Source organism: Gymnodraco acuticeps, unplaced genomic scaffold (assembly GCF_902827175.1).
Source record: "Gymnodraco acuticeps unplaced genomic scaffold, fGymAcu1.1, whole genome shotgun sequence".
Taxonomy (NCBI): Eukaryota; Metazoa; Chordata; class Actinopteri; order Perciformes; family Bathydraconidae; genus Gymnodraco; species Gymnodraco acuticeps.
The window spans coordinates 171,650-186,496 of record NW_022989890.1 but is presented as its reverse complement, the minus strand read 5'-3'; the positions used below and the strand labels follow the sequence as shown (position 1 = coordinate 186,496).

General features: G+C 41.7%; 1 pseudogene; it reads right to left on the bottom strand.

The window, feature by feature from the left end:
• LOC117536393 overlaps positions 1-14,847 on the bottom strand; it is a 68,153-nt pseudogene that overhangs the window by 5,961 nt on the left and 47,345 nt on the right.

Sequence of the window (14,847 nt, the reverse complement as noted above, 5' to 3'; positions counted from 1 at the left end):
GTTTTCAGGGCCTGTGGAAAAACACCTGAGTGAAGAGACTTGTTTACTATATGAAGTAGATCTGAGGCCATGCAAGGCAAAACATCTTTGAAAAATCCTGTTGGAATAATATCAAGGCAGCAAGAGGAGGATTTCAGAAGTTGTATAATGTCCTCTATGGTTTTTATCATTAATCTGATGGAATTGTGTCATGATGTCTGAATTGATATTAGGTGGACACAGAGACAAAACATTTGCTGTTCCTGATGCAGAGGCACTGACTGCTTGTCTGATTTTCTGAATTTTGTCAGTGAAGAAGGAGGCAAATGCATTGCACGCCCTGGTGGATAGAAATTCAGAGGCTACTGACACTGGGGGGTTAGTTAGTCTGTTGACGGTAGCGAACAAGGCACGTGCGTTGTTTTTGTTTTTGGCAATGATATCAGAGAAGAAAGACTGTCGGGCAAATTTCAATTCCAAATTATAAAGGCCAATTCCAAATTATAAAGGCCAAATTATAAAGTGCACCTGGAGATTTGTTTTTCGCCACCTGCGTTAAGCTTTTCGACACTCTTTTTTCTCTGTTCTCACGGTCATGGCCTTTCTCCATGGAGATATTTTCTTCCCAGTCACTTCCTTTACCCTAGTTGGAGCAATGGCATCTATAACATTTTTAATTTTTGAATTAAAATGATTTACTAGCTCATTTACTGAGATGTTAGCAGGGGCAAGTGTGGAAGAAAAAATCTGAGTAAACATTTCCCTAGTGTTTTCAGTTAAATATCGCTTTGTGGTTACCTCTTTTTGAACATTTTTGTGAACAGAAATAGAGCTCTCAAAGAAAACACAGGAATGATCAGAGAGTGCAACATCAGTCACCACAACCTTAGAGATATTCAGACCCTTTGAGATAATTAAGTCCAGAGTGTGCCCCTTATTGTGCGTGGGCTCCGTCACATGCTGAGTCAGTCCATAGCTATCAAGAACACAAAACAGTTCTTTAGCCCCTCTGTCCTGGGGGTTGTCAACATGGATGTTAAAATCACCAACAATGACTAGACGGTCAAAGTCAATACACACTATAGACAGCAGTTCAGTAAAGTCCTCAAAAAAGCTTGCACAGTATTTAGGTGGTCTATAGATATTTAGGAACAGAGCTCGAGAGGAGCATTTCAGCTGAAGGGCCACATATTCAAAAGAAGCAAAGTTCCCATAAGATGTCTTCCTGCATTGAAGGGAATCATTATACAACATAGCAACTCCACTTCCTCTCTTATGCATTCTTTCCTGACTCATAAAACTAAAGTTGGGAGGTGTTGATTTGATAAGAACAGCTGCACTGTTATTTTGTTCAATCCATGTTTCCGTTAAAAACATAAAATCGAGATTGTGCTCAGTGATAAAATCATTGATTAAAAATGTTTTACCTGCCAGAGACCTGACATTTAATAAAGCTAGTTTAAGTTTGTTGAACACACTATCAGTAAGATTTTTTGTAACAAGCTGTGGCTGACATGGAATCACTTCTAAATTTGATAAACTCACACAAACTTTTGAGCGCTTCCTGTGTCTAAGCTGATTCACCGCTCTTAATCTATTACCTATCAACACAGATATCGGCAAAGCTGCAGGCAGGCAGGGCCCCGGCATGTCCTTGAAAGAGTTGAGAGTGCCAAACGCCCTTGAGCCTGGACCCAGCATATATCAGTCAGTGTTTGCGTTTTTTACACACACATCCTTATCAGGCTTCGGAGACAGCAGTCTTGAAGGGGGGGGAGGACGTTTTGGTCCGGATGATTGTGGTAGGCATGGTGACGGGGGTGTTGGTACGCGTCCAGGGGGAGGAGGTGGTTGACGTAGGCACGGTGACGGAGACGGGGGAGGTGGTGCGCGTCTCTGCTTCAGTGATTTTGATGGGCGTCGTTGAGGAGCGGGGGTAAAGGACACGCTGCCAGCCCTGAGTAGCGCCTTAGTTTGGTTATTGAACTCCAGGAAGGAATCGGTGCCAACCCTCTGTATCTCCTTCATGTGTTCAGTGATCTCCAGGAGGGTGGGCGAGGGTGAAAGGGTGAACGGAGAGTAGAGAGAGCTGTGGGGTGAAGGAAGAGTATCCTTAGAGGTGATAGGGGGGGTGAAGGGCGGTGGAGAGTCCTCCATTTGTCTCCCATAATCAAGACATTCCTCAGGCGGGTGCAGTGATAGATTTTCAAGGTTTTCTGAGCGATGTGTTGGGTCTTTCTCTTGTTTTGATTCCTCTTGTTGCTTGTCCTTGGCAGAGGGAACAGATTGGTGACGCAGGCAGTTGAATATGTTAGAGATAAACAATTTCACTCCTGACTTGTTCAGGCAAACTCCATTTGCCTTAAAAAGATGTCTGCGGTCCCAGAAAAAGTTAAAGTTGTCAATAAAATGGACAGAATGGTCAGTACAGACAGTTGAAAGCCACGTGTTCAGTGCAAACAATCTGCTGAATCTCTCCACTCCTCTTCTGACTGGCGGTAGAGGGCCACTGATGAACACCTCTGCATTTAGAGAGCTGACAGTTTCCAACAGACATTTAAAGTCTTTTTTCAGCACTTCTGACTGTTGTTTCACAACATAATTTGTTCCAATGAGAAGTACCACATTTTTTACAGTCTGATGTTCAGCCCCAATATGCAGGATCTTCTCAGCCAAGTCAGAGACCACATCCTTGGGAAAACAGAGTACTTTGGTGTTGTTCTTACTACACAGACTTTTTACATCTCTTACAGCAGAGTCACCCACAATCAGAGTTTCAGGCCCAGTCGTTAGCTTTCCCTCTAGCCTTTTACTTTTGGAGTAGCTATTGGTCCTTACCCTGCTGTGTGAAGAGGACAGGTTATCCAGGTCATCAGATCTCCGGTTCTCGGTCAGCGGAGCGTATCTGTTCTGGATTGGCACACTTGGTGGTTTATGAGGATTTTTGTAGTTCTCCCTTTAGCAGCTGTCCACGGCTGATTCCTAGTATGAATAGGGGTTGAAGAGGCGCTCTTCCTGGGTGATAACAATGCAGGCCAGCCGGTCGCATCACAGATTTCAGAGCGCTGGGCTCTGCCTGTTGTTCATCCTCCCAAATCCCATGGAAATGATTTACTCTTCGGCCTTGCACCCAGAGAGTTCCAGGGAGGACTACCACTTGTAGATGTATTACCTGTAGATGTATTACCCGGTACACAGCCCCCCTGTTCATTGGAATCCTTGTAGCTGCTAACTAGCTTTGAGTTAGCATGCCTTTGTCCATTATTTTGCAACACTGGTAAAGTGGTGTCATTCCAACCAAGTCCATTCACTTCCACGTTAAATTCCAACCGTTGCATTTTCATTTCCAACACGGCCATCTTCTGTAGAAGTTTGTGGAAGTCATCTGTAGGCATTTTGCTGCTAACTAGCTTAAGCTAAATAGCATGCTGTACCAGGCTTTAGCTGTTGCTAGGCCACGCCACTGTAAGACTGAGGTCATCGTAAAAAATATTGAAATATGGCTGAGACCCTCCGTCTATTTACGAATAATAACTGTCCCAGTGATTAGTTAATGTCCAGGAGCAGCTGTTTGAAGTTTTCAGAAAAAGAAAAATAGAAAAACAGCATAAAAAAAGTAAGCAGAGGCAAGAGCAAGCAGAAACGTGTCTGCACTGTAAGAAGGCTGGGAGAATCAATCAATTTCATTTGTAACATGGACTCATATAAGCAAGGATAACAAAGGAAGCAAGATAACCAGTGACAGACAGAGAAAGAAAATCATCCCATTACAAAATAACTTGTCACTTGTCAGTCTTAATTTTGAAAAGCTGCCTTACTTGTTGGAATCTGATGTCCAGATCGAAGGTGACAGGTTCTCTGGGACTGCAGACAGGTGGAAGAGTGTACTCCATATTCTGGGATGTTGTGCAGGGGATCAGCTTCACTGTGTAAGTCCCAGAGTAGTCTCTCACCTGTAAAGAGCAAGGAGGAAAGATACCCAAGTGTGAGTCTGTATCTGTACGTCCAGCTGCTTGAGAGCACAGATTCATTCAGCGGACGTTTTAAATTGTGCACAAGCTAATTTCATCTGGTCATACTCACAGCGAAGTCAGAGGTGAAGGTCCACTGCTGGACTGGCTGGTTGTAGGAAGGCTCACTCCTCACTAAGGTGAGGTTAAAGGTCAGGCCGGGGTGCTCCACACTCATTACCATGGAGGTGGCTTGGTAAGAAAGTTGAGAGGAGGAGAAGTTCATAATGGAGGACTTAATAACAATAAAAACAGGATGTGAATTCTTAAAATGCAAGTAATGAGTCAATTATAAGTGGACAGTAATTAATCTCACCTGCTCTTTGTATTCTGCCTTCAGAATGAGAGTGCATGAACAGACCCCTGAAACGAGCCTTGGTGCGGAAGTTTACCACCAAGCGTCCCTGTTCGTTGATGCGCATGCTTGTTGGATACAACGCACCTGACAAGAAGACAAAAAACACCAGATTAAAGAAATGTGTGAATGATAGGCAAGAAGCACAAGGAGACATTCTCGCAGTCTTGGGAGCTTACCCTGTAGCTCGGCCTGCGGGGGGCTTCCGATGCCATCTTTCCAGAGGATGGCTGTGTCGTAAACGAAAGTGAGACGCAGCTCTGACTGCAGGTCGAAGTGCTGCCAGCCGCCCGTTCCCACCGGAGAGTGGAACACGTAGGACACATAGAGAGGCACGCGAAGGGTCACGTAGGACTGGACAAGATTCAGCACCTGTGAGGATGTTTTAAATCGTGATGAGTGAAAAACTGTTATTATTATAATGATTGAAGTTATAAACAAGAAATCCTCAGTATTTGTATCAAGTATTGTATTATCTTTTTGGAATAAGGGGTGATTGTAGGTGGATAAAGTATAATAGATGCTGAGAAGATGTAAAAGATGAACACATTGTTCTCCTCCACGAGGTGCTTGAACTCTTTCACTCCTACTCAGTGTTTTTAAAGAGTCTTCTGTATTGTACACAACCAACCATAGTGGGCTGCAATGTGGGCCTGTTGTTCTTTTCTATTTGTGTTTTCTTTGAATTCATTTACTTTGACAAGTCAGCTGAAAAAAACTGTTCTACCCAATGTCTTATTCATTCATTTATTTCTCTAACATAAGGCCATGTTGAGATGTATTCTTAGATGTATTCCCAGGTCAGCCACTAGGTGTCTCTGCTCACCAAAATTATATAAACAATGTTGTGTGGCTTAATTTGTTAAACTCAATTTTGAATTAAAATGCAAAAGTTTCAATTTGCAAAGTCAATTACCAAAAAAATGCTGTCCAGGAAATTAATTGAAAAGAGAAACCGAGAAAATTATTTGGCAGAAGATGTTTCCGGTACGCCTCAGATCAACCACTTTTCATCACTTGAGTATATTATAATTATAATGAAACATCTTATCTCTAAAATAACATTATAATAAAATGTGCCCCTACATTAATAGTGTGGTGTAATTCCCTTGCAAAAAGAGATAATCTCCACCAAAGACCTAACCCAATCCATCACAATGTATTTCAGTAATTGGGGAATCATTGAAAAATATCCAAATGAAGAAATGACTGCAAGCTGAGACAAACTACCTCAGTTCAAGGATTTTACAAAGCCATACTTTCATAACAACCTCCTAAAATAAAGATATATATTGAAAGCAAGGATCAAATAAAGCATATTTTCACAGTGAGGTTTAAAATGATGAGGGTATTTACAATTCCCTTCAAATTATCAAGGCATTTCCTTTTCTTAAAAATTCAACCTTTCAATTAGTGCATGTTCTTCCGAGACAAAGAGGAAAACTCTGCAGTTATGGAGACCAAAGGCCAAATGTTTTTTTAATTTAGTTTGGTATATTTTCCAAGAGGTAGCTGAATTATTTAACTATTAATTTTAATTGTGTTCAATTTAATTATAGCACCCTGTTGGAGCTGCAAGGCTCTGACTTGTTCTTTTTCACCCGCTCTGTTAGCACTTATTGGAAAAAAACTAACCGTAACCCTAGTGATAGTGTGACAGTGATCTCACTTAACGAAGTGGACTTGACTTTAGGTATTGTAGGATGACGGGTGTCATGTGCAACTGTGTGCAATCAGTTTTTATTGTGACTGGAGACAAGTCAATTACTTTCTTAGTTTTTCTCCATCTCCTTCTCTAACACACAAGCGGCCACACACTCAGCAGTCTGATCAACAACTAGAAGCTCACAGATCAAAGTCTTGAGGAACACAAAGGAGCAGCAGGACACAAGCTAGGGAGCAAAGGGTCTGTCTCCTAATCCACAATAACAACAAGAACCATGAGCATACTGCGGCTCTGTACAACACAAACATTGATTCCAACATCCTCTGCAATGATGCAACAACAGCTACTGGAAGTTTGTTGGCATCTAATTGACAGCCGGAACATTATGTACAAAAAAAGCTGACATCTATATGGATTTCAAGGGGCAACCTCTGGTTCTGAAAAGTGAAGCCAATGTGGAAGTGCGTTAAACTTGCATTCTTTCTAGAGACCAGCAGGGGGTGACTACTTGTATAGAAGTCTACGGGGGAATAACTGTCTATTCAAGTCTTCTGCACTCCAGCACATTGAGACATTTGAAAATGAAGTACTATATAAAAGTAAAATAGATGATTAGGCATGCATATGCTTAAGGGTGGGGATAACATGTGTTTTCATTTTTTTACTTACAGTGGGTTTTCTTTGGTTTATGAAAGATAATTTTTACATTTTAATCACCTAGATATGTCTAGTTCAGCATTCCGTTGCTCCACCCTGTTACCTTGCTGCTAGCGGCAAAAAAATCGAGATGGTGACTGCCAAAATGCCAAACTCAAGCTTTGTGTATTTCACACGCCAATGGGTGATGTTATGGTGGTTAAGACAGCTTCTTATGTACAGTCTATGGGTGAGTTCAACTGTAATGCCACCATGCCAGTAGAAGAAGAACTGAGCAAAGCTGCCTGATGGGTGATTTATATTTCCCCTAAACTTGACAGGATGTAGGTGTTCTGAATATATCAAAGACTTCAAATAAAATCACTTCCCTTAATCCCTCTTATGATTTCACAGATTTCCTCTGAAACCATGTTGATACAGTAGCAGTAGTTATCATTATGGCAATGACAGTGGCAATACACTGTTTGAGTGTGTATTTTTCTGTGTGCATATGTTTTCATGCACACAATCACACGCTGGGGCCCAGAGCTGACACACACACACACACACACACACACACACACACACACACACACACACACACACACACACACACACACACACACACACAAAAACGTGCTGTGAATGGGACATAAAATGTAGGCAAACAGAAATGGTGCCATTCTGTGTGTGCGAGCCTTTAATTCGTCGGGCTGTAAATAGACTGAACATACAGAAAGAAACACACAGGTGGACACACACAGCGCAAAGGCTAACAGTCAAACAGATGTACATATAAACCCTAGATTGGAATGTATATGCTGTGGAGAAATGTACACAGAAACACACACACACACCTGTCCATCAGTCCCTATGGTTCCTCCGCAGTCAGTGAGCAGCTCAGACATGTGGTAGTAACTGGTGAACTCCCAGAGACAGGCCTCCAGGTTGAGGTTCCTGTAGAAGCGCAATGTGCCGTTCCCCCGCAGAGAGTCGCTGAACTGATACGGCGCTGTGTCTCCGATGCTTTCGGGGCTGCGCGTAGAGGCGGTGATGAAGCTGTGACCGGTGGTGACCTCGTTGTAGTCCAGCAGGTTGGAGCAGCGATGGTTCCCGACCCGGGTCCCGTCTGGACTGAGAGTCAGTTCAAAGTTCATGAGAGGGCGAGTCGAGATCACCGGCAGCATTCCTGCAAGGAGAAAAATGTGATTCTGACTGTGTCCAACTATCTTTGATAACTGTACTGAGATAGAAATGTCCAAAAACTTAGTGGAAAGAAATTGTTGAGCCAAAAGTGCTTAAAAGAAAAGCAGGGAAGCAAAGGAAAAAATATGAAGAAGAACACCTGGAGGAGACGTGGCAGAAGGAAACTGATTACAAATCAAGGAGAGAATGTTAAGTGGAGGGTGAGCTGGAGGGTTGCTACAGCGGGGATCGATACAACTCAGCAAGATCTACATTCTGGCTGTCACACTCCTGAGAATCCACGGACGGGAATTTTACACACACTACATTACACTTCACTTAATCTGTGGCACGAGTCCTACCTCCAGCTCCAACCTACCATCGATGTGAGGCATGGTGACAGTCACTTTGATGAGGTTGGGGTGTTTCGGGTCGTCTACTCCAGTGTAGCGTAGCTTGGCAGAGAAAGGCTCAGCGCCAACAGTCCCCATCTTGCGTGGTTGACACATACCTTAACAAGACAGAAGAGCGGAGAGAGATGTTCTGAACACAAGGACACACTTCAAAACGTTGCAGGAAACAAGAAAGACCAGCTGAGTGGCTTCGATTTGAGTAATGTTAACATTTTGGTAATGTCATATTCTGCTGAATAATCGTTTCTCAGTACTTGCCTGAACTATTTCTGAGTCTTTTTTTGCATTTCTTATAAAACATTGACCACCCTGAGAGACTGTACCTGAACTTGTTGCAATCAGGATATGTATGTGATAAGAAGGGTTTTAATTTTCTTTACTTTAGAGGAAAACATTTACTTTAAAATACTGTATTTTTGACAGTTTAAGTTATAAAGCAACTACCTTTATTAATATATTAACATATTAAGATTTTTACATAGAGAATAAGTGATGATGACCAGAGAATTGAACTTTCACATTAATGAATCAGTGATAATCCATTACAGTCACATTTAATAAAATAATACTCACAGGGAGCAATCTTTCATTTTAATATCATTAAGTGATTTAGCTTATAATACCATTTTCAATATTCAAAAGAGTAGGTACTTTTCATTCAAAAGCACTATTGCATTCATGCTTGGAGTACAAAGCCCTTTTGGTTCTCTTTGTAACAAGGAGCCAAATCCCTGTCCAAGACCCCCTCCAGAAAACTGGCATCCCAAGACACAGAGAGAGACAGACGGATTGTTCTGTCCTCACCTTCCTCCTGGCTGACGGTGATGATGGGGCTGCTGAGCTCTAAACCCTCATCCCCATTAGAATTCACTGCTCTGGCAGCACACTGGACCCTGGAGCCTGCCTGGAAGTACACTGAGTCCAATGTGATCATCTTGGAGGACGTGAAGAAGGTGTCGAAGTCCACCTCTCTCATGGGACTGGTGACGCCATCAGGGCCAGCTGGGGCGCTGATGAGCCAACGGTAGCGGGTCAGGGTGTTGTTGATGTGCTCGCTGACACAGATAGAGCCGGTCTTGTCATAGTCGGGGTATTTTGTATTGCAAGCCTGAAGGATGGATATGGAGTAAAAGCAGGAGTGGGCGGGCAGAGAGGGACAGCAAAGAGATGGGAGATTCATCAGATGCCAGAGGACAGAAGGAGAAAGAGGTGCAGAAAACAAACAAAATACAACTCTTGGCAAGGTGTATGTTAGCTCTTAAAATTGTACTTTATATCATATTAATATGGAAATAAAGGGACAATCTTTGAAGTGTTTGCCTAGATATACTTTTAAACATGTTGCCCCTGATGAGGCACTCAACACTTCAGTTTTTACAAGACCACTTCTGCTTCATCTGTCTTCCAGCAGGAAACACACACACACACACACACACACAAACACACACACACACACACACACACACACACACACACACACACACACACACCACACACACAAACACACACACACACACACACACACACCGTAGTCATCTGAGAAGCAAATTACTTAACACATCACGAAAATCCATTGGAGTGTCTCACTGACCATATGTTCTAAAGTGGAAGTTATTCTCCTGTGTGTGAAAACACGAGGACTGTGGCCTACTAAACTGCATAATGTGTCTTTTAAGGACGGACTGGCGAACTCCAGAAGGACAGCTTAACTTTGGCAGAAGAAAAGTAAGTACGGGTCCTAAGGGATACAAATATGCCTTCCTCTCTCAGAGGATGTGGGTCTTAGTAAGGTCCTGGTAAATCATGAATTATTTCCCTTTCCCAGGCGTTGCTAAAGTGTTCTGTTTTTTGTAGAACATGGAATGAATTGCAATACATTTCAATTTGACTCACCGTGACACAGATGACTGGATAGCCGGCTGAGGGATGGAGGTTGTCTGGTGTCCTGGCAACGTCGTCGTAGTGTAGCAGGGACACCACGTTAGGCAGGGAGGGGAAGGTGACATCAGCCATGCTGTTGGTCTCCTCGATATATACTATCACTTTAGTTACCTGTCGCGGAGTAAAGATGTGTAAGTCTACTGGGAACTACTGACAAAGTGCTGTTTGGAAATCAAGACACAATGAGCTACTATCAATGACATGATTAAAGTCATCACAGAGCTGGATGTGTTACAATCTAACTCTCTGGCTGCTCATCTTTTTATCTTTTCTCATTCCTCTCACTCTGTTTTCTTCTGGATATCATCTATTATTTATTGTGAAATGTTTTCATTACTCTCTTGGCTGCAACTACAGTAAAGTGCTCCTTTTGTCTGGGCGAGTACACCCAAACGAGATCCCTGGTCTCAGTGGGACTGACCTGGACAAGGATGGGTCAAATCAGAAGGAAATAAACAAGTTTTTCCAGCTTTCTTACTTTCTCGTCAAGCTCAAATTGCAAAACAGTCAGTGTCAGGGTTTTGTTTGATTTGATGTGTGATGGTTAGGCATTTGTTACCTGAGTTTCAGCCACCATGTTTTCATCAGGCTTCAGGTGGAGAGTAAAGGCTTCCCTCATCTCTCGGACGCCATCAAACAACACCTCCACCTCCACCACATGTTCTTTATCCCCTTGGTTGAACTCAATGTCTGGGCAATAACAAACAAACATCAACATTAGGGAAAGCAATTTCAAACAGATCAGAAGTAGAACAAGTGTAATGCATCAATGGTCCTGGCACCTTGAGTAATTACTGTTTTGTGAAATATTCAGTGGTGACAAAAACATTCAGGTAAGATCAAGGCCGGGTTTCTCTTGTGAATTATATTTAAAAAAACGAATTCAACAACCCAATCCATGTTTTATCACTTCAGTGAATGCTTAAGTAAAACGCTGTGCAGGATTATTTGCATAGTGCCGAAGGTGTTTCATCTTCTATTGAGGTTAGTAATAGAGCTTTGCATTTGAAATGTGCTGCACTGAGACAATATCGTGCCAAATGAGAAATACCACACCGTACGATTCAAAACTGCTGGGAAAATTTGAACAGTGGGTAGGCAACTCTGATTTGAATAGACTGAATATATTCGTATAAATATTTCAAACCTTGATTAGGCTGAAAAAGGTTCACTGCACTAAAAGCTGAATGGACGGAGAGAAAGATTTCACCCTGCTGACAAAGCACGAGGTAAACTGAAATTAAATTAAAAAATGGCATGACCCTCCACTGGACTATTGCAGAGATTACCTTTGCCCACTTGGGATGAAATTAAAAATCAATGACCCTAGCCAAAATAAATCCCTATGCCCACTTTTATTAAGACTTCTATAGGGAGCCTTGTTTCAAAACTTCTCTTATTACTGTAGCTGCAACAAATTAATAACAGTAATAAATCAGAATGATATCTGCAGACCGCAGGTAAGAAGAAAGGTTATGTATCATGTGAATTTCTTATCTAATGGTTCTGTAACTGAGGTTTAAGAAACGAGTTGAACATGTAATGTCAACAACATTGTTTTTTAAAGTGCAAATCACATTGACTTTCACTAACCATGCTGATGTGTTAGATCTTTCAGAATGGATCCACTGGTCTCCAATGTTTCCCTGTAACTAAGACACTGCCTGAGATATATAAGATGTTGTGTGTAAGGTTTACCTTGAGACACAGGGTAGTAGTCCTCCCCTGAGATAGCTGACCCATCTTTAGTGTGAACACGAACCACTGACACCTTTGATGTGTCACCCACTCGTACCACAGGGATCCTAACAGTTGCCACGGTGCCGGCTTCCTTCGGTTCACTTACGCTCATCTTGGTTTCCAAAAAACGTATGATTGGTTCTGGGGTGCACAGAAAGGGAGATATATGTAATAAAATGTTAACACAGCATGGACATAAATCACTAATTATCACGTTAATTGATACTGCTGGTCAAAATCACGTGTTCTGGTTTATGAGTTGTCAACTCACCAATTCACATTATAAAAAACTGAACAACGTGCTTTTTATTTATTCTATATTTCATGTTTGACTTTCCTCCCCCTTCTCATATAACTTACTGTCAGCTGTGTCCTTGATTTTCACCAGGGTCTCCTTCAGAGCTCCCACTGATGCGCCAAACTGTGAGTCGCTCTTCGGGTTTCCTAAGACCAACCGCAGCTCTTCTCCTTCCTCGTACAGCGTGTCATCAACCAGTGACAAAATACATGGCTTCTCTGCCTCTCCTAGAGCAAACAGCAAGATGGGGATGACAGGAAATGTAAAAAATAACTCAGGTGGATGTAGCGATAGAATCAGCTCTCAAATTGTTTTTAAAAAAAAAAATTACAGCATATTCCAACCTATTTATATAACTTGAAGCCACGTAACATTAGTTCAATTACTCTTGAGTTTTGGAAGCTGTTTGCACATATTGTGTTAAAGGAAACGCTGAAGATGACAGCACGACGGGTAATGTGTCGAAAATAGATAAACTTGCAAGCTCTTGTGACATCTGCAAGGCACTGCTGATTTAAAAAAAAGAATGTGTGAAGAAAAACTGTTTATTGTTAAGAGCTGTTAGTTGAATTCAAATAGCATTAACTCTCAAGACACAAGCTGAATAAAAACAAAGAACGAGAGAAAATATGTAACGTACTTATTGTTTGTTTGTTTGTAGCCTTTATTTAACTAGGTGAAAGCCCCTTGAGATCAAAAGTATAGTATAGTATATTACACATACTGTGATTATGGAAATACCTGGTAGGAAAGTAATTATAGATGTTTCTGTGTTGGGTCGCTCATCAAAGTCGGAGGCGACCTGTGCCGAGCCCTGACGGGTGTAACAGCGCACCGTGGATCTGTGTGTGATGTCCCCGCTGCGGTATACTGTCGCTGTGAGCTGACCATCGCTCTCCTCTCCAGAGTACACCGGCTCACGAAACTGGACCTTCGGCACTGTCAGTCAAAAAGGTAGTTCAATCACATATGAAAAAGCAAATAATAATGTTTCCTATGCTGTATCACCTGAATGTAATGGAACCTCATGATTTAAGAAAGCAAATTAAATAACAGAGATGTCACACAACATTTTTTTCCGACTGATCATGTGATTAACTATGAATACAAGGTATAAGAAAAGTGACAAATTAATTGTTAAGTTGTGTTTAGTTAGGCTGATAAATTGAAGTGTGTAGAAGTCTGACGATAAAAAACAGACAATGGTTCTTTGTCTTTCATAGTTTCTATGCGGCAATTATCTTAATTATTTACATAAAACAATGTATCCATATTGTGCGTTTCACCAAGAAAAACACAATTAAAAACACGCTAATACATAAATACAAGAGTCTACAGCATTGCTAGCAGCTTTGAGACTATACTTTGGCACAGTGATGACTTGAGTTAAATGCTAACGTCAGGTACATGCTCCCAATGACAATGCTAACACAATAACCACTTGAGTTTAGCGTCTTAGCTAACAATGGCTAACTAGCATTAAACAGAAAGTACAGCTGATGCTGATGGGAATATTATAAACCATAAATCAGTATTAGACAAATTACAATTTTGGTGCTGGTGTTAAGTAAACATTTTAAATTCACCAAAGTTATTTAAATTCATCCTGAGGGGGACATGAATTTAGAACAAATACATCAAGTAGATTTTAATATATTTAGCAGGATATTATCATCAAACTCATTTGGATTCATCTCCTCTGCACCATGGCTGTCTTCACCTAATACAGTCAAGGCATTTAGTGTTGCAGCTTAAAGAAAAGTATGGGAATCCCCACTTTTAGTAGGATTCATCCTCTGGGGCCCATGAATGTCTGTTATAAATTGTCAGGACCTTCAACTGAAATGAGGAGAGGATTTGGTAAAAGATTAGAGGTAAACAAAGTCTCTCACAGTCAGACACAGAGTCATTGATGAAGACTGTAGCCATCCCAGGTTCCCCCAGAATGCCGTTCACTGGCATACGGAGGACAAGCTCAAAGCTCTCAATGCCCTCCAGCTCTGGTTGTCCCAGGTCATCCAGAATGGTGACTCTGAAGGTCTGCATGCTGACGCCCGGGGCGAAGTCCAGGTTAAGACTGATGCCCACGTAGTCAATACCGGCTAGAGGAAGGACAGAGAGGGGTTGAAAGGACGGGAAAAGGGTTAAATGGGCAGAATGCAGTGAGATCTTATCTGCAATTTCAAAGATTCCGATCAGTCACAAGCAGTGATTATTAGCGGTATATTACCTTCTGCAGAGACAGGCTCAGCCTTGCGAGAGCGCACGGTGGCGGAGGCCGTCTTGGACAGATCTGTCCCCGTCCTCCACACTTTGACCTCCACGTATCCATCACTCTCATCCACATAATACTCCACCTCTCCAAAGTAAAACACTGGAGCTGTAGAAAAAGTGAAAAAATTAATGTGAAGTATTTGTTTAATCTTTTATAATCCTGTAATTTTGACATGAATTCCAGACTGATCAGTTCACATTTGGGCACACGTGAGTTAACCTTTTTATTGCTCCCTTAATTATCTCATGTTGCTTTGAAACTTAACTCAAACTCCATATCATAATTTCGATTGACACTGTTATTCTACTTTTTGTTTAATGTTAATATTACTTGTCTCCTCTACTTATGA